At 41.4% G+C, this 26,974-nt stretch overlaps 1 protein-coding gene across 2 annotated transcripts in view; it reads right to left on the reverse strand.

Moving 5' to 3' along the window:
• NEDD9 (neural precursor cell expressed, developmentally down-regulated 9) overlaps positions 1 to 26,974 on the reverse strand; it is a 105,247-nt gene that overhangs the window by 40,108 nt on the left and 38,165 nt on the right. The gene's annotated exons all lie outside the window — the stretch shown is intronic.

The following is a 26,974-nucleotide window of genomic DNA, read 5'->3' on the forward strand; positions in this document are numbered from 1 at the left end:
CCGCTCATTTGCATAGCGCCCTCCCCATTGGCCACGCTCGGGGAGAGAGAAGGTGGAGCCTCGGCGGCCCACCCCCCCCCCCCCTTCTGCCGCGCGCGAGCGGCCGTTAGCGCCGCGCGCGGGGGCGGTTATCGCGGCGGCGCTGAGGGGCTGGGGAGAGGGGAGGGCTGGGCACGGCTGAGGTGAGGGCTCTTCGGGGGGATCTGTTTCCCCCCTCCCTCCTCGTCCATCGCGGAAGAGGGAAGGTAAGCCCCACACACATAGAGCGAGGAGCTGATGGCCCTGCTTCCTTGTGAGCCGGCGACTCCGCCCGTACCTTTTCAAAGGCGCTCACCTCGAATTCTCCCCGCGTGAAACGGGACCCCCGGAACAAAAGGCCTTGTGTGCGCCCCCGCCCCGGCTTGCTGCCTCCTCCTCTGGGCTTGTCGACGTTCAAAGCGCCCTGGCTATCGGTGGAGGCAGCCCTAGGAAGAGTGGCTCTGAAGTGACAAAAGTGGAGAAGCACCAAAAACGCCCCTCGGAGCCTAGCCTGGTCTGGCGCCGGCAGGGCCAGAGCCTGCCCTGCCAGCCGGGCTGCACAGAGGTTCCTGCGTGCTGCCAAACAGCCTGCTGCTGCTAAAATCATAGAATCATGGAATTGTAGAATTGTCTTTCTTGGAAGGGACCTGTCAGATCATCTAGTCCAACCATCAACCTAACTCTTGACAAAAACCATCACTAAAACATCTCTCCAAGCACTATGTCTACCCGTCTTTTAAATACCTTCAGGGGTGGTGCCTCAATCACTTCCCTGGGCAGTCTGTTCCAATGCTTAATAACCCTTTCAGTATAAAAATTTTTCCTATTATCCAGTCTAAACCTCCCCTGGTGCAACCTGAGGCCGTTTCCTCTTGTCCCATGGCCTGTTACTTGGGAGAAGAGACTGACCCCCACCTCTCTATGACCTCCTTTCAGGTAGCTGTAGAGAGCGGTAAGGTCTCCCCTCATCCTCCTTTTCTCTAGGCTAAACAATCTCAGCTCCCTCAAACGCTTCTCATAACACTTATTCTTGAGACCCCTCACCAGCTTTGTTGCCCTTCTCTGGACCTGCTTCAGCACCTCAATGTCTTTTTTGTGGTGAGGGACCCAAAACTGGAAACAGTACTCGAGGTAGGTCCTCACCAGTGCCAAGTACAGGGGGATGATCACTTCCCTAGTCCTACTCACCACACTGTTCCTGATACAGGCTGGGATGCTGTTGGCCCTCTTGGCCACCTGGGCACACTGCTGGCTAAACCTCTTCTATCCAGCCCTTCCATAATTGCCTTTTTCTTGTGCAGCTTTTGGAGGGGTTAAATGCTTTATGCTGCTCCATTCCATCTTTCCTATCAATTTTTGTTCTCATTTTTCCCCAAAAGATGGTCTTTTAGTTGCTACCAAGTATTCACTTTGACTGGGAAAGCCTGCTATTTAAACATTGATTAGAGACCAGAGGCCAAGATGGCTTTAATGATGTAGCGATGTCCATTATAAAGAGTGACCATGGCAAATAAGGATTATTTAGAAGAGAGTAATAATTAACTCTGGTATCTTAGGGGCTGGAAAGAGCAGGGAAAAGAAATGTGTGGTGATCCTCCATGCTTTTTAAGTCAGACCCCTTAATCAGGCATGATTAATATCATGCACATAATAGGCATCTGTGTGTATGGGACATACTCCAGCTTGTTTAGATGAACAGGAAATAAACCCTGTCCTTTTTGCCCCAGTTGGATCTTACCCAACATTTCTAGGTCACAGATGGACTCAAGACTATTTCTAGTGCCCTAAGGAAAACCAGCAAAGAATAAGCTTGTCCTACCAGATTACAAGCATAACTTCATTCTGTAGTACAGCAATATCCTTAAATTGTCATGTGACTAATCCTCTAGAGAGGGATCCTATTGCTAAAATGGCTTTGTGGCTTCTAAAGAATGTCATACTTTTATCTGTAATCTCCTTCGTTCTCTAGTTCCAGCATAAAATATGTGGTTGTACTGTACAGATTTACTAAATGCATGCAAAAATATTTTTTTTCTATACTGTATTCTTGACTGTACATGCCCTAATAGTTCATTGGTATGAGTGCCTGTCAGTACAAAAGTTATGAGTGAAAAAAGTGATCTTCTGCTTTCTGAAGTGCAGAGCATGCCATTGTGACTGGGATCCCTATGCAGTGCTGTAGTTTCACTGTCTGCTTGGCCTCATGGTTTTTTTTTTTCTGGGTTTTTCTTTCCGTTTATGTTGTTGTTGTTGATTCTTCTGATTTTCCAAGAAGATACTTGAAGTAGATAATATATTATATATTCTGAGTTTGGAGCAGCATTGTTTTAATTGTAACAATAAAATAAATTTAGGTTTCAAGAGAATAAAGTTCATTTGTACGCTGTGTCCTTAGACATTTAAGGGTTTAAGAAGAATGTCCTTAGACATTTAAGAAAATAATTCTTCTAGTGATTACGCATAACCAGCTTACCATTAGGAGAATGCAAATCTCTTTGGAGTGTTTCTTAACTGTAGAGTTTGGTCTTTGATTTTCTTTTTGCGTGTTTTTGCCCTTCATACTCAAAGGATAAAAATTTCTCCTGGGATGAGAAAGTTTCTCCTAAGTACAGAAGATGCAATGGCTAAGGTGTTAGCATGGTATTGGACTAGCAGCCAAATCCCGTTCCCTGAATGAGCTCTGTATAATCTCTTTATATGGTACCATTGTCATTAAGATAAACGCATTAAAGATTGTAAAACCACTTTAATAAGAACTGGATAAATATCAGAGACAAAAAAGAGAAAAGTAGAATCATATTTCTGACTTCACCTGTATTTAAATGCAGTGTATCTGGTTTCTAGTCACTTTTGTCACCACGTAAGTGGTGTTTCTACTTTTTCAGAATGCTTTACAATTACGTTATGAAACTTAAGCACATTTGAGAAGCTGTGCCTTCTGCTTTTCTTTTAGCTTGCATTGCTTTTAATGGATGTAAAATGTCCCTGACTGATCTTAATATGAGGTAAGAGGTGTGTTAATGTAAAGTTTTAGTTGGTTTGTTCCCTTGTGTATATTGTTTTGCCTTTATCGCTCTCCATAACTCATATTAAAAAATTTAATTAGATGCCACTGGGATCATACTTTGGGCATGAAAACACAAAGTCTGTTGATGTTGATAGCTGTACTTTACAATTCTGAAGAAGTACATACAAGAATTGTTATTTTACAGGGAGAAAAAGAGATTGCCAACGCACACCACCTCCTCAGGGAAGTCCCACTGCTCACTTTATTCACGCACCCTCCCTTTCCCTCTCTCACCTACTCCATTTACGGTCTTAGGTTTTCTTTGCACTTTGAGGGGGGGGGGTAATTTCCCCAAGGGTGAAATACTCCTGCTTGGTGCAACACTTCTAGCAGAGCTAGCAGCATGATGGAGCTCCCCAATCTATCACAAATATCAGGAATTAGATATACCTTGAAAGAGAGATTTGTAAATATGACCCTCTAACCTTGACACATTACTATAAGAAGTCAAGATTGTGGCAAACACACATTTGTGTTTAGCTCAAGTACTTGCTCTTCTTGATGATGTTGTACTTTGCTCTTCTTGATGATGTTGTCGACTGCCGTGCCTTTACTATGTAATATTGTATTTCAGGCATAGTCTAGGAAAGTTTTGAGTTGGTCGCCTTGGATAATCATCTCAGTTATACAATGGAACATGCTGATGAGGAAGCCAAGACCTGGCGTTACTGATGTCTGTGTTGTAGAGGCAGCTTGAGCTATATTACCAGGATTTATAACTACAGGGCCCTATTGAAGTTCTCGGGAGGGTAATTCATGTAATGTGTCTTTTTGCTTCACAGCACAGCAATGGCTTGATTCACTGCCTCGTATTTTATGCCGCTGCAATTCTAGCAGAGTAGCAAATGGGTTCTGTGACTTTGTCTTGTGCCTGCATCAATGGCTTTTGTTTCTTTGCTTTTGCTGAGGACAATTAATATTTCTCCGCTCATTTGGACAAACTACTCGTTGTCTCCTACTCTTGTACACCATTCTGGTGAGCTTAGCGCTTGCTTTATTTCTCACCACACCGTTGGTTTGTATCCTCCGGGTGCCCTCCTGATCGCCAGCTGGTGTTCTGGGTGTTCTGGGGTATTTGGGGGACAGCAGCAGGCGAAATGGTGGGGCAGCTAAGGGGACTGCTTGTCAGCCAGGCTCTGCAGCTTGCTCGCCACAACTCTGCACACAACATGAAACGGAACTGTCAGATGGGCTGGGAAGGGAATACCCATTGAAGCAAATCATCCAGCTATCACCCTGTGACAATTGATAGGAGAAGAACATGAGGCAGATATCCTGCTCTGAAAGGTTACTCAAACAAAAATCCCTTGTTCCTATTTTCCCCATGACACAACCTGAGAAAGGAGAGACACAGCAGAGTGTCTCCCTCACAGCTGAGAGAGTCTTTTCAGGAAGCGTCTGTGAGCTCTGTGTTTGGGAAACACTGAGCTATCTTTTTTTTTTTTTTTTCTTTTTTCCCCTGCACAAAGCCCTAACTATCCTTTGGATAATTTTGTGCGGCATCTGCATCACTTCTTGCTGTGATACTTGGCCAGGGGATTGGGATTAAAATTAACCTAGTTATAGTGCCACTGCACTTCATGAGCAAAGGAGTCCTGGTAATTAGCCTTGGTCCTGCTGCCTCTATAACACTACCCAGATGTGTTCAGTGGGTACACAGTACATGGAATTTTTCAGTATAGAATGGTTTTATAGAGTGGTGGAATTTGCTTGCTTGGACAAATCTCTTAAAAAAGATGAAATGCTGCTGTTTCCTGAAAAGAACATTAACAAAAATTCACCACTGGCGTGGGCAGGCTTCTGTGTCTGTCTGCACGGAAAGGGCCCCTCTCCCACCTAACTAGGAGATAACGAGAAAAAGATTTCATTCTCACCCAAAGAAGGGAATATTTTGCATTTCAGCAAACCAAAACAAAGTCCGCTCTGTTTTTTTGACCAGTGATGGAAATCTTTTCAAGGAAGCAGACTATTCCATTTAGCAGTAACAGAAGTCTGATCTGGCAGACAGAGGGGTGGGTAGCGATTGCTGTAGTGATCAGGTTTAAATATAAGGGTCAAATTGTGAGAATAAAAATTGTTAACAGAAGTATCTTTTTAATTTTGACTGTCCTTCACCATTCTACCTTAGATGCCTTTTAACCACAGAGGTAGTTCACTTGCCTTGCTCTAGAATTAGACATTTCCTTTAATATATATGAACTAATCTTACAGGCATCCCATCTCCTTTCAGAATAAAGCACAAAAGCTGTTCACATTCTCAAGAAGGGCATTTTATGCAGTGTTTCTTCAGGAAACGCTCATTTAACTTTGTAAGTCAACCATCAAGGCCTTGTTTAGTGACCCTCCTTCAGATAAAGGGAATAAATGCAGCTCCCTGTGTCCTCTCTCTTTTGCTTCAAATGCCAGCCAGAAACATACATACTGGTGTCCTCCCACCCAAAAGGTTTTGAAAGTGAATCCAGCCTTTGTTAGCTTCAGAAATCATGGAAGGCAGTTGGAGTTCAGATATTCTGGCACTGGCTATCGCTAAGCCACCAGCCTGACTCAGTGAATGAAAACTGAAGTCTGTTCAGTTTAAAAAAAAAAAAAAAAAAGAGGAAAATAAATATCACTACAATTTTCACTTGTTATGAGAAGCAGGCGGTCACCTTCTCAGAGGAAAATGAACATGGGAAAGGGAAATGGTGGAATCACTATTAAAACAGCACGAGGGACCCATCTCACCCTGGGGAAAGGAAAGGAGAGAACGTAGAATTAAAATGAAGCAAATTTATCTCTGGTCCAAAGCTGTGTACTAACTGCCGGTAAGGATGGAAAAGAATAACTTTTCCAGGTTCGTGCAGCACAGCAGGTCCCCAGACGTCCGGCTGGTGTAGAGCACGTGGGTCAGGGGGACTTCATGTTCTCAGCAGCTTTGGCAGGATTTTGTGGAAGACGGCAGCAATCGTAGCTGAGCTGCCACTCGCACTTTGCAAAGCCGGGGAAAGTAAGAGCTCTGTGAACCTTGGTATTTGCACTGTGCAGATAACATCGGTGCATTGGGTAGGAGAGATGGCAGAAGCCGGTGGCTTCAAGATGGATGCAGGACTGTGGCAGACTGGGTCCCCAGTGCTTGCCTGCCCAGGAACCGGTGGTGTTGGGAGGGCAAGAAGAATGTAAGGTATGCAGGGAAGACTGGAGAGGGAAAAGAATGTCAGGAGGGAGCACACACTGGCCTGTTCCTTCCAGAGATACTGTCAAAGGCTTATTCATTTCCCAAACAAACAAACCAGTCTAACAGTTGTGCTTGCAGAATACACTCCTTTATTTTCCCCTCCAGCACTGAATATTTTTAATACATGGGTTAAAAAATCCAGGCTTCCTTCCAGACGTGTGGCGTGCATGCCATTCAACATACTGATGCCAAAAGAGGGATTTTTTTGTTTTTCTTAAGAAAAGCTGAGAAATAGCACAACTATGGAGACTGCAAAAGGCTGTTCTCTCTAGTTCACAATTGTGTGGATGAAATACAATAAATGTAATACAGGGAGGTTGCTCAAGAGGAAATGTATGTTTAGGCATCACAGCTCGTTTAAGATGAAAGGAATCCAGAATTGGAACCGGAATTGCCTCAGAGAAGAAACTTAGGCACAAAGCTTAGGCGTGTTAAGCTTTTCATGCAGTCGTGAGAAGTCATAGTGCTGGCACCCAAAAGCTCAGATCTTTACCTGAACTTTCTACTTAAATTTTCCCTAGTTTGGGCAAAACTCTGGAGCTGAGATTTTATCAACATGGATCATGTTACATTATTCCACCAGGTATTAAAATTGTTAAAACAGGAGTGAATTGAGTAAGGTTTCTCTCCTCTCCTCTCCTCTCCTCTCCTCTCCTCTCCTCTCCTCTCCTCTCCTCTCCTCTCCTCTCCTCTCCTCTCCTCTCCTCTCCTCTCCTCTCCTCTCCTCCCCTCTTCCTTTCTTTTGTTTTGTTTTTTTATTTTCTTTTTTTGGTGGAGGCCAACCAGCTCACCACAGCACTATGTTTCCAGTTTGGAAACACTCCAGGCTCTTTTGAATCGGGCATACTAGATTTGTGAGAATGAAGTCCTGACTCAAATAGCACATAACACACCCGCAAAGGAGCCCTTCATGAAAGCAGGCATGGGAGTGTCGACAATTAAGTAGGAAACAGTGGTCTGGAGTAAAAAGGTTCACTTTCCTGTGATATCCTGTTTGATACCTAAGAAAGTAAGGTTTTGTAGAGTAGCATCAGTACATTTTTATCTCAGGAGGTACCACCTCTCTCACCTCCCCATACGTATGTGCACAGTAATATGCATCCAGAAGCTTTTACCTTGAGGGCGGTAGCGCATGGCTCTGCTCTTTCCAGTCTCTGGTGCCCTGCTCCTGCATACTCTTTCTGCCTGCCTCTCTGTTCCCTCCTCCAGCGCTCCCACTCCTGCAGTCGACGGGGTGGAGAGCCCTACTTCTAAATACACATGTGCTAGCACTTTCCTCTGAATTTGTGTAGAACGAGGTTGTACAGAAACATGATGAAAGAAAATGGCATATAAAGAGGGATATTACAAAGATTTAAAATACTGCATCAAAACCCCTGCAATCCCATGAATCCTCTACACAGAGCATTTCTGTGTCTTAGCCCCATCTCAGGGAACCAGGACCAAAGACGCCCTCGTACAAATATTCTCCCCTTCCCTCTGATTTGCAAAGTACATAGTACTTTAACCTGGCAAAAACTCAAAACTGCCCCTAAAATACAGTCTCTCCTGACTGTAAATTGTCCGTCAGTTTTACATATCATCCAAGGAATCGTCCTGTGACTGGACTAGTCAACTGTGTCCATTTTGTTTGCAAAGTCTGTTATTTCTCTCTGTTTTTAGGGATCTTTCGTTGAGTATCTCCCACACTTCTTTTAACAAAGGTATTCTGCTGTTGCTATATTTTATATATTCATGTTTTCCCTCTCCCCTGCTCTCACCAGCAACTCTCTTTTAGCACCAAAAGCATATCTCCCAGGTAGGGCTAGCAGCTCAGTTGTCATCCAGTAGCCAGCAACCAGTTCTTTCCAGTGGGAGGAGGGAAGCAAAAATGAAAAATTAATAAAATGCAAATTAGAGACTTAAAAAAAAAAATCATTCCAAAGGGGAAACTCCTGTTTTGCCTTTACCACCAAGCTTCCCATGAAGTCTCAGCCTGGAGGTGTTTTGAGGCTTGAGGAATTTCAGGGAAATTTGCTTCTTTTGGAGGTGTTTGGAGGGAGGATATATGATAGGAAAGCAATCATCTTTTCTCTCTTTCGTCTCAACCAGGTCTGTGGACATCAGTTTATATCCATAACAACAGAGAACAGCACGTGAAACGTCTCATACTGTCTGACTTATTTTTCTCTTCTTTGGATGTTGGTGTTTAAACTCTCATCTAATATTCAGTGTAAATTCGCATCTCCACAGAACTGCCAAAAATGGTTATCCTCGCTGCCATCTAAATCTGTTTACGGTCTGCTCTCCCAAAATCATTCTTTAAAGGAAAATGACTGATTTCCAAATCCCTCCTACTTTTCTGTTATTTTTAACGAGCAATTCAGTCCGATGTCACTTAAAGAAAAGATTATTGCATTACTACGTGTTGCAGTACTCTCAGGAAACAATACTAGAAGAGAAGGAACGTGGGAACTCTGTTCCCTCTCTTTTCCATTGCTATCATTTGCGAACTCTGAATGCTTCCAGCAACGGGGTAGCCAAAGACGGGGTGAAAAGGACAGAGCATGTTCCCATTGGCAAAGCTTCCCTCGACTTCACTGCAACCAGGATTTGGCCCACACCGCACAGCATCCTGAGCCTTGGCTTTGACTTAATTGGCTCCTCTTAGTAGACTGTGTCTGCTGAAGGAGGCAGCACTGCTGATAGCTCAGCTCTCACGAGTATCCATCGCAGTTATTCTTCAGCTTGCTTCAGACTGAATACTTTCACTTGCACAGCTGATAGAAGCGCCAGTCTTGGGATCACATAAAAGGAAGGCTGCACACAACACTTTTCTGGTCTCTCCTTCAACACCTACGTTCTCTGTCTGCTCTTTCCCTTACATCTCAATTGACTCATGATGTTTGCTCCTGACGTCTGATGAGGGCTTGAGTCATAAGGGTTGACACAAGGATTTGACTCCTCACCTCCTCAGAGTTCAGCCCTGTCTGGGAGCCGTAAAGATCTGTCTCCATGTGTGCTCATGGCTTTTGAGAAGGGGCTTAGCTCAGTTGTTGTGCCATAAGGTCCTGGAGAATGTACATCTGGAAGCCATTGCTAAAAAGCCCTGTGAGTGTCAGGGTACTGGAGAGGCTGTCCTTTAAAGTTTTGAGATAGAGTGCATTGGCTCTGGCTCTCTAGGCAGTAAATAGGCACTGTTAAAGGACTTTAGTCATGCTTTCAAAAGTAACGCACTGTATCGCGCCATAGTGAACCCAGTTACTATGGAGTGGTAGTAGATATCCACAGTAGCTATTCCAGAAATTGTTGCTTCCAGTGAAAGACCATGGTATGGATGAGTGTTTGCCCAAAAAGAAGACCATGAAGGCTGTATGTATGCAATCTCCTCTCCCCAGAACTTATGGTGGTCTGACATGACTATTTAGTGGTGTAAGTGCTGGCTTAGAGGATGTGCTAGGAGAGCAGGTTTCAGGTACATATATGTAGATAGAGTCAAAAAGTTTGGACTGAAGATGGTGGAACAGGCTCCTTAGACTGGTGTTATCGTATCATTTTCCTTATTTCTCAGAGATGGATCTTCTGGCACAGAGATCGAAAGTGGGAAAGCATAAGAAATGTAAGGTCCCAAATGCTGACTCCTGACCTAAGCAGGAGAAGAAAGAAAAGTCTGTCCGACCAAGTTGCATTTGTAGGAGCTGTAACCACTGTAGGGAGGAATGAAGGGAGACATTTCTTTGAATTTGTGGGAAAATGGAAAGAGGGCAAGAAAAGGAAGATGGATAGAGAAATAGACTATTATTAATCAAAATAATGAGAGAGAAATAGTCAGGGGCATTAGGGATACAAAGCACCCCACACCTTACGTGGATCAGTAGAGATTATAATAGCCTTTTCTGTCTTTTGGGAAATCTGTTCCCCTCCTTATTGATACTTAAAACATTCTGCACTTGATAAATAACAAAAAATATGTTCTTAAAGATGAAACTACATTCTGGTAGCAGCCAAGATAACTTTATGAAGACAGAAAAACTTGTGTTAAATTAAAAAATGTATATATCATGCTAGAAAGTTATGTAAGATTCTATTTTAAAATCATCTGGTCCTAATTTACTAAATTTACTGCCTCAGAGCTAATGCCAAACTGCTACATTTGATTTATAGAAATACTTTAGCACATTTTTCCATCAGGCTATTGTAGAGTATATTTACTGCCTTTTTATTATTGTTAAAAATGCAGACTTCTTTAAAGGAAAGGAACATTTTTGAAGAGCTTATTGATAGTTTCTCACAGGATGCCAGGAGACATGCAGATAGTAAACAATGCTGTGTGCTTAGGAACATTCCACTCGATTTTCAGCTCCTTCACCATCTTTTTTTTCTTTGTAATTGAACAAAGTGATCCATCTGGTAAATGGATGTTTGAAAATGTCCAGTTTGTGCCAAACCACTTTTCTTAAGCACAGACTACATTTTTTTCAGGCAAATATTTAAACAGCAGCCGTACTATGATGCATTGCTAACCATTAAAAAAACACACACAAAACCCAGACAGCAGGCAGGGGGGAGTCGGGGTGGAAGAAAGCTTAACAAATATTCCATTAAAAATCTATCTAAAAATATCATGCTAAACAACTCTCCTTCATCCCCTTTCTCTCACTGACAGGGGTTTCCAAGTGGGAAATGACTGCAAGGGAGTAGAACCTGTGCCCTGTGTTCAGCAGAGCGATTGAACACATGCTTAACTTTAAGCACGTGTTCAAGTCCCTCCTTATTCATTTATATGTGTGTGCTTCACTGAACTGGTTTCTTGATGAGCCTTTGTCCACTTGTGCAACACAGCCATGGTCCAGAAGAGTTATGCTTTTGAAGGTTTTGAGAAGTCACGGTAGCTTTTTTTCCTCCTACATCCATCTCCCATTGAACTCATCAGCAAAGTTTGCACCAGATGCAGTGAGTTCTCAAATGTATGGATATTGGGTGGAGCTCTGGTTCAGGCCTTTACTAATTTTTATTCATCTCTGTATACTGATCTTCTGAACACAGAAGTGCCAAAATACCACAAGCAGAGGGAATTTTTCTGGTATTTCCAGCTTGAGGAGAAGTAGGTGGTATTAGACATCTCTGCTTCTTCTGTGGTAAACTCAGAGTAATTCAGATCTGATCTAGCAGTCATACCAATACCTCTTCTCCAAAAGTCCCCATGCAGTTATCCGGAACTTGTATTGCCTGCTTTCATTTTGATAACTCCCCTCCCTCTCTACAACTAGTCTCTGTTGAGTCTTAGATTCAAATTTAGAGTATCCTGAAGTCACACAACCAACTAACCTACTTCAGGGACTTTAACTTCAGCCCTGTTTTAAGTCCATAAACGCTCTCCCATTTTAAATCTCTGAGTAATTTTGAAGCTCAAGGAATTGATATTTTTTGCCTTTATGCAGCAAGACGTCAGACTCTTAATGCCAGCTTCAAATAAAGCACCAATGCTTTTAAAGTGTCCGGTCTCAACTGTAGTACTTCCAGATGAGTTGGGTTGGCACAGCTGAAGAGGCTGTTACTTCAATAAAAGAATGAGAGGGTGTAATCCCGATCCTAGCAAAGCTAACTCAAGTGTGGGTGTGTATCATCTGTTTAGTCTCAAGATAGAGAAGACTTAGTCAGCTGTCCCAGTCTTTTGCCAAGGCAAAATTGATGTCTATTTTATATCCATGAATGCCCTGCCACTAGGTCTGCTTGTAGCATCACAAGATTTTAGGGCATTTCAGTTTCAGTTTTGTGAAGCAGGTTACTAGGCTATTGTAGTTGTTGTTAAGGTTGTGCAAGAAGGACTGTCAGAAAAGGAGAACTGTGGTTCTCGCCCAACATAAAAGGCTCCTGGCTGAGAAAATTTCCCTGCCGCTCATCAAGTACAAATCCACCAAATCTTCTCAAATGCTTCTGTGATATAGATATGTTGAGAGCCACTCGTGAAGAAATGGCTTGACGTGGAAGGGAAGGAGGGCAAAAAAGTTGCAGCTGCAAAAAGAAATGATTCAGCACTAGTTTTTGCAGGCTGGCATTTGTGTTTGCAGGTCAAAGTCAGTGTAAAGTTGTAAATGTTTTTCTGTGTTCTGCTCTGCAAAGGAGATAACGGCACAAGACAAGCAAAGTGCTAAAGCCTAAATTTAATCTGACACACCATGAAAATGAGACAATTGTGTGCTAGCTGATACAGGTCCAGAGATGTCACCTCCCATTACTATCATTTGTTGAGTGGTTGCCAACATTTGTCCATTTTCACAGCCCCATCAATGCTATAGAAGAATATTTCTGGGACTCCTCTGCAGTCTGAGGAAGAGTGGAGCTTTGTTTTTCGGGAGCTAATCCCCTTAAACCACTTCCTCTTCCCATTGGAGTGAGGTTTTCTTAATGCCTTTTTGTATGTTTTGTTTTGTTTTAATGACCAGTGCTCTTGGGGCTGTTTCCAGGTCTCCCTGAAAGGTCAGGTCTGCTTTTCTCTTTGCAAGCCATTCATATGGTGAGTAGCAAGTGCTCCTCCTGCCCTCTTCCCTCAGGCTTTGAGGCTGCTCTGTTCCCTGACCTCAGTTCTCTTCTTTAAGGTTGACAGTGGTTATTTCATTATTTCACTCTTTAGAAAAATAAAAGTGTTCCTTAAAAACTTGTGAATTTGTATCCCTTCTTGCTGTTTATCACTACTTCACCCAAATATGCGGGTAAATAAAAAGTGCATCTGTATCTTTCAGCCTTTTCTTTGCACAGTGATACAATGAAAGACACCTGATGCAAAGAGGAATTTTTCCACCTGCCACTCTGGACAGCTTTCAGCTCTGCTTTAATGTTTGTCTTTGTTGTTTTCTCTTGCAGGGTTTGTTCTGCATTTCAGAAAACAAAACCACATGTGACATGTTTATATAGTCATGGATCTAGACTTCAGATATATTGTATGTAAGCAGGTGTCCCCAGATAATCTAAAATGTATCAGGCATGCCATTTTTATAGCTATATATGATGTAATCACTTAATTAAACTTGCCATACATGCTAAAGACTGTATCTGTCTGATTCGTGCAAGATCTTGGTGGTCTTGAGAACCCACAAGCTATAGTGAAGCTGCTCAGTTTCATGAGTGATTATTGTCTCTTGGGACCAGTCCAGCTGATAAAGCTTATGTTGAAGTAGGTGACAGTTGCATTTGTATTTGTAGGGTAATAATTCTGATTTACTACATATAGCTGAATTCATACAGATGAATTCTAAATGCTTACCGTGAACGATGTAGTTAGATACAGAAAAATCTGTCAGGGTATGAAAAGATTTAACTTAAAAGTGAATCCAGCCTTCAAAGCAGCAACTACCTCCGCTCTAATCAAGGACCTGTCTTTTTATAGCAGTATTAAGTTCCAAAGTTCAGAGACAGAGGGCTAATACAAGCTGGATGAATTTTGCTTCCTTCTCTCTCCATTATTTATTTACAAAAAACTTGTCCTATTTGTCAGGTTGGCTGATTTCTTTTCAAAATAATTTGGGGCTTGTTTGCTCATGTCATGGCTCCATTTCATTAGAAAAATCATCCCTTGAGTTTTTTTCCTGTTATTCATGACTCTATGATCCCTTCGCCTTCAAGCTTTCAAAATTGAATTGATTGCAGAGAGTGCCACTTTTGGACCAGATGAGGTTAGAAAACAAGTGCTGAGATGCTAATATGAACCCATCTCTGGACCACAACCACAACTGACATGAGAAAAAGAGTGCTGCAGGAGTTAGTTCATTTAGCTGTGCTCTTTAGTAGATGAAAATAAGGGAAGCATTACATACATTATAGTCTGTCAATGGTTTATTGACCACACTGTGGTTAAATTTTGGTTAAAAGAACATCTTCCAGTGTTTAATTATATATTGACCTAGAACCATATATGGCAGAGATGTAATACACTTATTCAATCACGTAGTCCTTTGCCTTTAAGAAAATGTACTGCATCCTCTACTACAGGTTTTTCCCTGGTGTATGTGGTAGGTCAGCGTTCTCTGAACTGCTGGCTGTTCTTTGAGATAGAGTAGTAGTATCATCAGTATTTTGCAGGAAGGAAAACTGAGGCACTTGGTGATTTGCTCAAGATCACACAAGAGGTACAGGCAGCCGTGAGCTGAATGGCAGGGACAATTGGCTACTCAGCTGTGACAATATTGCTTAATAGGAGAGCATGAACATTGCTCGATGGGGCTGCTGTATCTTCACTGAATCACCCTTATTATATCTTTGGCTCTGTTGTAACGCTACAAATAGCCCCCAGCTGGACTTCCCTTGCTCTCAGGTCTGTGTCGTCCTTCTAAAAAATCAAAGTGTGTTGGAGGTTCAGTTCACTTAAGCATGTGAATGTTTGAGGGCTAGATTTTCAAAAGTAAATGTGGGTCTGCTAGGGATGGGACTGGGTTGTCTGAGCATGGAGTCTTGTGGACAGGTATCTCAGGGTATCCCAGCTGTCATATAGCTGCTAGTCCAGGAAGACAGGGTTACCCAATAGGTCATATTACATTATGCCTACCCTTGCATGGATGGCTGAGGGTTGGGTGCCTGAGACTTTTGAATCCAACCTCTGAACATTTGTTGGGGTCGTGGCCAAGATACCGAAATGTCCTGGCTCAGCAAAACTGAGCTGGATTTTGAGACCTACATCTCCCCTATCCACATATGTGTTTCTACTGTCAGAAACCAGACATGCCGAGGAGAAAACACATAAAATAATAATCATCACATCTTCAAAATGTGTTTGAGCTGTTTCTAGGTAAAATTTTGGTCCAGGAATTTTGGGAGCAGGAGAGATTTGGTAGTCAGAGTAATAGTAGTATGAAAATCCAGGCCAGTTTCCGGTCCCTAAGGTTCAGCCAAGTGAAAATTCATCCATTGTGAAATTGTCACAGCCTGCTTGCTTAGGCGGCCATGACCTCTGCCACTTTCATCCTGTAAATACAAAGTGGCCTCTTCCCTGGTCCAGCAAGGAACAGAAAATGATTCATTGCAGTCAAGCATCTCAGTGCTCAAAGTAGCCAGTAACTTTTTCCCAGGACTTCTGAAAAGCCTGTTCATTTGATGGAATGCACACGGAAGGCAAAGATATGGTAGAGGAAAACTACTCTTTTCAGTTTTCCATTTCTTCTAATTTGTGCCGTACTTAAAAACAAAAGACACATAAATTTCATTACCGATTCAGTAACTTCTGCATCAATATCCTACTCTCTGCACCAGCAATCTAACTACCTTGCTAGCTGCAGCTACAAAATGTGTCTTTCTGGTTTTTTTTAGAGTGAAATCACACCTCACACTGGGAGTCTAGGTCATATGTTCACATTGAGAAAGGATGTGGTTTTCCTGGTTGTGATGAAGAGCTGTACCAAAATGGACTCTGAGAAAGGTTGCTGTGTAGTGCTGGCTGTAACAAATGCTTTGCCATTATTCTTTGCAAAAGGATGAAACCCACTGTTTTAGTCTTCTGATCTGCAGCTAGCCCGCTGAGAAGACTAGACTCAGGTTTAACTTGCATGCTGGGCACCGTAGGACAACAGGGCAATAACTAGAAGGAAAGAGAGACAAATGGAGACATGCAGCACAATGATTCTCACAAAAGTGCTTAGTAAAACTGGCCCTTTCATTTTGCTTTGACTTCTGCTCATATTGAAGGTACCACCACAATAAATAACTCTTTAATCCTCCGTGGCAGGTACCTAGACTTTGCAAGAGCAGCTTCTCTTTTTCTCAGAAGAAAATGTGTAGAGAATAATCATCGTACATAGATTGGGTTCTTTTTCCCATAAATGTTTTGAGTGTGAAACATGGGCTTCACAACAATTTGCTTTTGGTCTTGATTTCATTCAGGTTTTAAACGGATGCACAACAATGTCAAAATGGCTTCTGACCTAAACAACTTATCATTCTCCTGGTATGGTTGGAGACCACATGTGGTGACTTAAGAGACAGTAGTTTGCTGGTGGATCTCAGGTATCTTCTCACTCTTCTAACAGAAGGTAATGTTTTACAAACAGAAGATGCTACTGCAAAATTTCAGCCCATACTGAAAAAACCCCAAGTTGACAGACATGGTAGTGCAGGGACTGCAAAAGCAAAGGGCTAGCTCAGGGCATGTTTGCACTAACCCAAAGGAACTAGATACATTCTCCAGCTCTTTTTTTATTCAAGCATAGCCTCGGGTCTGCTGAATCATTCACAATATTCAACAATGGAAAGTTTCTAAAATCTTGCATTAGTTGAATTTTCACAGTGTGTCTTCCAAAACTCCCCATGACAGTATGGGATATTTATATCTAATCTAATATTTACAGCCCTGTTCTTCAACTGTGCAGCTACTTCCTGGAACAGTGAAAAAGCTTTAAGGGGACTCCCACTCATGGGTGGATCTTGTGGTTAATGTGCCAGGCCACCAGTTTAATAGCGAGGCAGTTTGATGCGCTAGCATGTGAGCGTCTCTTCTCTCTCTAATATAATTCTCTAAGTTCAAAGAATACCAAACACAGATGAAAATGGCCCTGACCTTTCCACCAAGCCAGCAGTGTTGTTCCATTTTTGTGCTCTAGTAAGCAGTTCTAACAGTTTGAAGCCCACCCGATTCTAGATACATTTAGTTGTTCTGTTCTGCTAATAGTGTAATTAATTTCACGTGGAACAAAGGCTCTAGGGGAACTGGATGCTCTTCCCCTTGAATAGCGTTCTCAGGATCTGCTCCAAGGTCATTCTTGCCTCTGAATATTTTCTGAACACTTATGTTTCAAATTGGTCCTCCCAGTCTGGCATGTAAATATATAAATGGTGATGACTGCAGCAGCTCTTATAGAAGTCTTATGGAAGTCCATAGGACAGATAATTAAAATTTTCTCTAGATGGAGATTCTACTTTATTTGTGAAGTATCATAGCTTATTTCAATGATGCTACTCATCAACTGAGGTGTTGTCAGTCAGAATAACAGAATATTGGATTCCGTACCTTCTAAAAAGGATTCCTGCTTTCAGTAATCTACCTTCTACTTGATAATGAATATTAAAATGTCTGCATGTGAGCAAAGTATATCCGCATGTAAAGATACTAACTTTACACTTTATCTTGTTTGCAACTAATATGGTAAAATATCCCTCTGCTTTTTGAATACAATGAATGTACATTAACACAGTCAGTATGTACTGACTGCATGCTACATTCAAAGCTTCATTTCCTTTCTTTACTCATGTTGGGTAATCATCATTCATTTTAAATTGTCTATCTTTTATAAGTCCAACTGAGAAGTAAATATTGAGAAAGAGTTGAGAAAGAGTAACCAAGTCTGACTTAAGCACCTGTGTTGATTAATATGGCATGTAATCTTGCAGCAAGCACCTCAAAGAAAAAGGAATGTGAAATCAATTTGACACATTTATTTCCTATTTCATGCCATATTACATTCATTATTGAAAGTTTGGGTTGGAGATTCCAACTTAAAAGGTATCCTCCTGAGTAAGGAAAAGAAATGGCTACAAATTCTTGGGTTTTTTTTCAACAACAACCCCTAGAACTTGATTTATCTGAAATATAAATAAAGCCCCACTTGGTTTCATGTGCAGACTGAAGGGTGAGCGTAAAAATTTGAGGCTTGTCCTTTGGCTTAATGCAAATCATCCTAGTTCTGCTGTTTTGAATGAATCAACACACATCACTAACCAAGGATCTTGCCTTTAGAAATGGCTGAGTGAAATGGCCTCTACTTCGACAGTATTCATGACTGACTATTCTGTTCATTTGAACTGGATTAAGGTCCAGTGTCTTTCTACTAGACTGCAATAGATACCAGACCCCTAGTGCACGCTGCTTCCCACCTTTCAATTGCCTCTACTTAGAGATTCAAGCAAAAAATGTCTCTTCCTTTGCCCTTCTGCTTCCATTTAGATCTTTGACTTCTGCAGTTGTTGCTAGTCCTCTGCAAAAGCACAAAAATCAGATGGAGTTTACACAGCTGTTTCTGGTTGGAACCTGTCTCTAGTCTTTGATGAGGTGGGTTTCTGGGTGGCTACTGAGAAATAATTGTCCCCCTTGCCCCTTTTCCAAAAGTTGCACCTAGGAATCTTTCCATCGTTCTAGTTCAGCATTTAAAAAGCAGTAAATGGATGTGGAGAATTTTAACCTGATCCCCTTCTGATTGATCTGGAAACATAAAGATGGTCACCATTTTTCCTCTGTAGGTTTTCTTTAAAGCTAAGGATTTGTTTGATGAAAGTCATTGTTCCCTACCTTCTCATGCTTCTTTTTGAAAAAGTGTTTTAGAATTGCAATTCACCTAGCAAAAAACGAGTATTAAGGAACTTGCGAATTTCCCCTTGCCTCTGCAGGTGTTTTTAGAATGGCAAGCCTTCATTTCTCCTGGAATATGAACCACTCGTATCCAACTTCTCCATAGATTTGGGAATATATCTATATTGTGTTGTTCCTTTATGCAGATTTATAAATGGTTGCTTCTTTAGGACACAAAACTATTTAATCTTGTATATCTTAAGATATTTATCTATGAGCTAAATTAACCTTGTAGAAATTGCCTATTTCCTACGTTACTACTGAAGGAAGCCTGTAGAACAATGGAGAAAATTATTTCATTTTCTCCTTCTGCTCCATACTATATCTATGAATATTATATTTCCTACTAATATTATTCCCTTTTATTGAAAATTCAGGCAGATGGGATGGGAAATAGCATTTACATAGCTCTTTATGAAGGCCTACCTAGTGACTGCAGTGTGTCAGATTTTTGGTATATGAAATCAAATGAACATAGTATCCTGAGGATAGTGACACAATGGCAAATAAGTTCTGTGTATTCAAAATGATCTGTGTACTTCAGGTAATGATACTGAGGTAGACTGAAAAAAACTCCATGTTTTTCTACATAAAATTGTTTCAGTTTTGCTGGCAGAGATTTTAAAAGAAAGCCAGATGACCTTTATTTCAATGTAATTATTTAGTTTCTGGGTAAAGAAACAACATGCTTGTATTCTGGGGTATTTCTACCTGATTTCTCTCATTTTTCTCTGATGCACAAAAGGAGGGTGAAACTGTGGGGTTCCTAAGTCTGAGGCAGTATCCTATTTCCACTTGTGAAAAGGGTACAGATGTTGTGTGAAAGTGTTTTATTCCCTTTGTCTTCTAAGATTTTAAACATATTTTCCTGCATTTTTAAATGACAGAGAATAAAACCTCCATAATAATGGGGGGGGGGTGTTCCTCTTTCTTTTTTTTTTTTTTTTAAACATGTAAAGAAATGTAAGCCCTTGATCTACTTCTCCCTCTTCCAGGGAGCACTTGGACTGCTAGCACCTCTCATTCCTCTAGGCCAGTCTTTTTATGAGTGTCCATCACTGCAAACACAATCCACTAGAAGACTAAAAACTTCATGTTTATTACTCATCATAGCTTCGCTTACAGCTGAAACAGTTGATGAATTCACATTAGCAAAACAAGATTAAGGCTTTGTCCCACTACCTAGCAGAACAGTTCTTGTTCTCTCAGGTAGTGCTGTAGAGGGCCTATGCCTGTTGTGAATAAGATCTCATCTAAAATCCAGGCTGCTATAAAGGAGGTAGCTAGAAGCATTTGCAGGACACCATAATATCTGGAACTCGTCCACAGAAATGCAATAAAGTGTTTTTAAATACATACGATCTTCCAAATCTTTGTAAATCTGAGCAGTTCACTTTGAGAATGCCCATAAATTAAATATCTCCCAGACCTGCAAACTGCATCTGTTGCCAAAGTTCAATCCCAAATACAAAAAGTGCAGAAAGAAATTGGCTCACAAAGTGTGCAGGGGTACTCCTCTGTGCAGATAGATCATCTCCTTTTGCAAAATCCCCAATAAATCCCCAACATTTTCAATATGCAAAATCAACTCGCAGCTGCATAACTGCTACAAAGAGGAATTTCTGCATTGCAAAGAGATGGTTTTCTTGGTGGTATTGCTTTATGTACAACAAGGACTTCACAGGCAATTTGTAATTTCATCCTGCTGGGCTAGACTGCGGATGAGGTACCAGCCTTGGCTCCCTGGAAGTCAAGAGTTGTGAGTTTCTTAAGTTCAGATAAATGATCATCAATGATGAATTTTCCTAAGCAATACGTACATGCACACGCACAGAGTGTTATCCCTTAAGCTTTCACTTCCTTAGGACGCCAGGAACACACACACGTGCATGCACATACAGATAGACATTTTGTAGATTGATTTAAGAATCAGTTTGACAAGTTTACCAAACTGTACTGGTCCGTGACTTGCTATTTTCTCCTGTTGCACATTTACATAGGCTGCATTGGTAACTGACTTTCGGAACTAAACACAAGGGGATACGTGTGGTTGCTGTCATGCTTTCAACATACGCGTTATTGCAAATCTCTACTTCTCTACAAGTTAACCAGACTTGTGGGTTTGGTAGCGCTTTTGCATAACTTCTATTCATGCAGCTGAAAATCTCTTCTCTTCCTGCATAATCAAGTTCTGAATGTTAAAATCAAAACTCAACAAAAAAGGTCAGCGTTTAACAATCATCCATTATATAAAATGTCCACATGTTGTTTCCTATTCCCTCCCTAGGTAACTAGGATGGATTTTTAGGTACTTTTTGTCTGACAGTTAACACATGTTCGTCATATAGTTTGTGTCTGTATTCAAGTATTTTGAATCTCAGCTTGATTGCTTTTATGTGATTTCTTCTGTGTAAGGAAATGAGGGTCAGACTTTTCCATCATTTTCTCAAGAACAAGCTCATTCTTCTGTTGCTGCTGGTGTACGTGACTATTGGTACTGCGCTGAGGTAGGACTGAGTTAGACTGTTTGGCTAATGTTTAGTTTCTTGGATCCTTCCAGCAAGTGATATGTGCAATTCCTCAACTATTCAGTAGGATAACATTATGAAATCATATAATTTTTCTTACCAGCTAGTAGTTAGAATGACAGCTCTCCCTGTGCTCTGGAATGTCATTGTGGTGGCCTCTTTTACAAGTTTTGTCAGCTTAAGTAAAACAAATACCCTAGTCATTTACCTTAGGTTACAAAATAACAACTAGGCATTTGCTGTTGTTCTAGGGAACCGTAATTATTATCAATTACTAAGTATGTAAACGTATTTTGTAGACTCAATGGATTTAGACCTATTTTCATTCCAGTCTAATTAGAAAGCTACATGGTAATCTCCAGCCTCAGGCTTTTCCTACCCATCCTTGACTGACTGCCTAACTTATCCCTTCAAAATAAACAAAGACCTGCCACATCCATAGCAAAGCTCCAAAAGGAGGCCCCGTACACAGTGGCACAGCATTAAGAAATGACTTTTTTTTAACAGTTTCCTTTTATTTTGCTTTGCAAAATTGTCTACTAACTACGGGCTTCAATGGGAAGATTTAACTTTGAAATTCAATTTCAGTATTTCTAGACCAAGTTAATATTTCCTTTCATACATGGTGGGAGAAGAAGAAAACAAATCTGAAGCAAGATTAGTTAGTTGACTGTAAGAAAAAAATGATAAATTCTGGGAGTTTGAAGTACTGAAGCAGGTATCTGAACGAGGCTATGGGCTCTCCTTTCTCAAACGCTTTCCAGACCACATTAAACACATACTGGGGTTAGCCTAGGAATATCTGACCCTGCCTCTGGGCAAAAAATAGTATTAGATGATCTCATGAGGTCTCTTTCAGCCCTAGTTTTCTAAGATTAAATTCAATTAGACAGGAAGCTGAGCTGTGCAAGTCGCTGACCTTAATCCACTACTGCTAGAAATCAGGATGCCCACTGTGTGCCCTGAAAGTTAAGAGCAGACCCTCCGTTCGAGAACTGTGCTGCTGTAGGAGGCGGTAGGTGTGGAGATGAGAGGACACTGGCAGTACATCCCCAGGATGGAGGCTGTGAGCAGCATCAGTCACAGTGGGTCACTCCCCTGGCAAGGTATTTGAGGAAGAGTTCAAAGGGAGTTAGCCCGCTCTTCCTAGGGAAGATAAAGAACTGGCTGAAAAAAGAAGGGTCCTAAGGTTTGGATCTCTGACTCCTTTCTGGTACTTGGTGGGTATCTCTGATGTAATTGAATGTTTGCTGGAAGGCAGCTTGGTGCCCAGCTTCCAGGTGAGCATCCAACTTGCTGGGTTACTGACCTACCCTTTTACTTTCTGCTTTGCATTATCTCCGTCCCAGTTTAGGCGTGGGAGCAGAGTGAAATAAGCCCATCTAGTGAGTCAGTGGGACGACCAGTCCAGGGTAATGTGTAACATAGTGGCTAAGGCTGCCTGAGTTTGGGAAACCAGCGTCAAGCTCCTGTTTCACATAAGGCGAAGAAAGGTTTGAACTCTTGCTTCTGGTGTCCCAGAAATCAGCTTTAGCCAATGGGCCTCTCGATGAAAGAGAGGCATAGTCCTCATAGCCTCCTCTTGGGTGTGGATTTTGGGTGGTTATCATCAACAAGCCCGCTGTAGGACCAGTATTTAGCATGCATTAGGCACAAAGCAGTTTGGAGCTGAATGAAAGAGAAAATCAGGTTCAGTGTCTCCAGGCTGAGGTCTGAGTTCTCAGGGTGCAAACCACGGGCTTTGTGCAGAACATGGCAATTAGGCACCCAAACCACCCACACAAATCTCATCCCATCAAACCGTGGTGTTTGTCTATTTATGTTTGTTTATGTTTATATTGTTTGTATTTATATTTTAGAGGGAAATGCAAACAAACCTCCTTACCAAAAGAAAATAGCACATTGCACAAACAACATTTCTGTCAGGAAGAAGAAGAGGCCCCATAGGATGGAGGATGGTCACACCACCTGATGTGCAACCGGGAGGTGTTTGATACCACAGTGGTGATGTTTCCATGAGAATTTGGGGAGTTTAGAGCAGAAGTTTCAAGCTTCAGCAAAGGGCAAGTGGGTGGATACATCCTCAAGTTCACTGTTTTGTCTGTGACAGCACATGTATTTTACTTGCAGGATGGATATGCAAGGTTAGGTAGCCTGACTTTGGCAAACAATCAGACTCTATTTCTCTGTATCATGTTAATATTTCCACCCTGGGATATACAGTGGCTTTAGGACCTCAGGAAGAACTGTGTGTGCAAATTACCAAGCAAATCAATGGTATGTGCATTCCAAGCACTCATAACTCAGGCAGAAAAAAAAAATCATCAAGTTGCTCAAAGGAACTTGTTTAGGGTGGCAATTTCCTTGCCATATTTCAGCTCTCTGTCTCCAGCTATTCAGGCTGTCTAAAATAAATCACTGTCTTTTTTTTCTTCATTTTTTTTCCTGAACAATGGGGGAAGTGTGATCAGTTTGTTTGTCCTAACTCTTTTTTTTTTTTTTTTAATTCTCCTTTTCCATAAAACCGAACAAAACCTGTGACTGTTTTTGCTGACAACTCTACCATAAGACCTAAGCATGCGAAAACTTTCAACGGGCTTAAAGTAGTATTTTAACCAGGAGAAGTCAAAATAGCTTAGCTGTTTTACCGACCACTGGAATGTAATGCAAGCTATGTACACAAACCAGGCCTCACATATTAAAAAACATGAATAAGAAGTGAGATGCATTCCCCCCTTTAGATGCTACGGATTTCATCCTACGTTGGAAGGATGCTGAGTCCAGACTCCTGTTAGGTGGCCTCATCCCAGACAGTGGGAGTCCAGACAAAATCACAACCAGTTGTGGGTCTTTTTTTGCCAAAGCTGAATATATTTCCCTTTCAAGTACTGTTAGTGAGGAGCATGTTTTATTATGCATGGTGTTAACACCAGTTCAAAATTTTAACTCTTTTTTCATATTAAAATAAGCAATTGTGTCCATGAGAGCTTGAGACTGGCTTTTTAACTACAAGCTGCAACTCTTTTTTTCTCAAATTAAATAAAGGCGCTACTTGGGAGCAGAAGACCAAAAGGATGTTTCTAAGCTAAAAGGCAGGCAGAATAAGCTTGGCTTGTCACCAAGTTGCACTGAATTTGACAAATGAAATTTCATTAGAAGTGCAGGGGCGGTTGTGAAACTGCCAGTAAATAACTGTCTCCCCAGAGTCTCACACTTTTTCCAGAGTCTATTTTCTCTTCGGACTTCATTCTGCCAGGGACAATATTTTAAGAGCAAAAACCAGAGCTAAGTGTCAGACTTAGAAGTTAGTAGATAATAAAGGTCAAACGTATTTTTTCCAGGAGCTACTGGAATTTATGCCATTATTTTATCTTTTCTTCCTCCCCTGTGCTTTCTCTCACAGTTTTTGCCACTAATGGGTCGAAGCCATGGCCATGAATCTAGACAAATTTGGCGATGGTTCCAGAGGTAAATTGTGTAGCTGACCATTTTCTCTCCAATGAGCTGAAGCAAAACCGAAGCCCCATGCCCATGACTCTGTGCTCTGAAATTCTTGGAGCTGTTTCAGACCTGGATCTGAACTTCATGGGTGATGACCCTCTCTAGTCATCATCCTTCAGTAATTCAAAGTATAAATTAAATGCACATCATCATTCATCCCACCAAACCACACCTGTGCATGAAGCTACTTTTGCTGTCTCAGGGCATTACAAAACCATGAAGTATCTCTCCTCCTGGCTGTTACTGAGCAAATAAAAAGGGTTCTTTGTCTTGTTTCTTACTGCTTCTGTAAGGAAGGTTTTCTACTCTGTCTGGCTCGGGCATGTAAGACACTTCCATTTCCAAACAGGAGACTCTATCATGACAGCTTGTATTTTCTGTAAGGCTTACTCATTGAATTTACCCTTCTGTACCACCCATCACTGCTGCTCAGCTGGAACGTGGGCTGGGGTGGCCCTGACAGTGCAGCTTCTTTTGCTCTGCAGCCAAGGTGGGAAGTGCAGTGATGATCCGAAGCATGGGAACAGAGCTTTCCTGCATGGATGATGTCACTTGTGATTGACTGAGACTGGCTGGAGGGAGCACCCAAGCTCTTTTCACAGGAGGCTCCCCCCTTGGTGATGCACTCTGTATCTCGTCTTACAAATGGGAGTCTGAAGGACACTTACTTCTGAAAATGCATATATCTGCATCTGCATCTCTCTGTTGTTAGATGCAATTTTGATCGTGTGTAGAGATGTTTTCTAAGTGCGCCCTTTCCTTCCTGCATGCAAGCAAAGAGCTAGCTTTTCTCGGTAGCAGGCAAAATCAGACTTATAAAACACCTTCTGAAGTGCATTGCCATGTCTCCAAATGGACAAGAGGTGGAAAAGGAGGTGCCCTCAGACTCATTCTCTAGTTTTCTTTTGAAAAACTTGAGACCGTGTGTTTTGGGCAAAATTCCTAACTGCTGCCATCAAAAGGGCAGGTATGAATTTTGATTGATAGTTTAATTTCCTGGGAGACAAGTCCTGCATATCACATGCTTCATCTGCTAATATCAGCAGGACTTTTCTACCTTCCCTCATCAGGCCATGTTCCACCCGTCACTGATGTAAATGGAAGTCATTACACTGATAGTTTATGGGAAGAGGATTTAGATTACAGAGAGAATAGAGCCCCAGTTTTTGCTCCTCCAAGTTTCCTAAAGCCATAAATGCTTGCAAAACTAATATGAAGAGCTTATTTCCAGTGTAGGTGAAGTTGGAGGGCTCAGTTTCTTGGTGTAACTTCTGTTTTCTAGGACATTAATTAAAACTTTCAAAAATCACCAGATTCAAAAACCCAGATGTCTTACCACTGCTCTTAGTAGAAGGCAATCCTAGATAACCTTCCACAAATCCCTTTTAATTAGTCTCTTTCCCAGAGTGTGCCATGCCAGCAGATGATTAATTCATTAATCTTACTGTATTCACAGCTGATTCTTTTTGTTTCTTTACAGATGGAATTTTATTTTGAGGCCCCATGAAGTTTTAGGTCATGATCATCTACTGTAAAATCTGTTCTCATCCTTAGAGAGTCTAGTCACATTTCGAGGAAGGCAGAGGGAGGATGTTCTAAAATAAAATCTTGCAGATGATATTGCACAAAACAACACACACAATTGCACACAACAACATACACAGTGCTGCCAGTAGTCCTGCTGCTTAAGAATAAAAAATGTGTCTCATGAAATTTGAATTTACAAGTTGATTGTAATGCTATTGAACAAGCTAACAAATTGCATACCATTGTACAAGCTCACACAGGAGGCAGTGCTAACACATTCATTAATGGTACCAAATTGTGTAGATTGTGACATCAGATATACTTTTTGGTCTTGAGAAATCAGAATTTATTTTGGCTGCTTATTATTGAAAAATAATACAAAGTGGTTCACATGATAAAAAGTTCCCATTATGGCACTTGATATTCACCATTGTACTGGATAGAAAATAGCCATGTTGAAAGGAAATTCTGTGGGATTTAGTTAGGCTAAATAGATTTGCTGGAAAACATGTCCCGTGTATCACCTACTGCAAATTTGATCTGAATTTGGGTCATCAATCAAATCTTAGACCGAAATGTGACATAATATTAGGGAGGGTCAGCAGAACATTGAGCTTTGTATTTAAAATATTACAACCTATGTCAGGCATTAACTACAGCTGCTAGATATGGCAGTATGGAAATCTCCCTGAAAACAGTTTCCCTGAAACTTTCTGTTTGAGGAAAAAAGGTAAAGAAATAGAAAAGTGCACTTTTGCCACCTCCAGGCTTCATGGACGATAATGGGGAGCGAGGATGGCAAGGTTCAGGGT

This window comes from Rissa tridactyla, chromosome 2 (genome assembly GCF_028500815.1).
Source record: "Rissa tridactyla isolate bRisTri1 chromosome 2, bRisTri1.patW.cur.20221130, whole genome shotgun sequence".
In the NCBI taxonomy this organism is placed as follows: domain Eukaryota; kingdom Metazoa; phylum Chordata; class Aves; order Charadriiformes; family Laridae; genus Rissa; species Rissa tridactyla.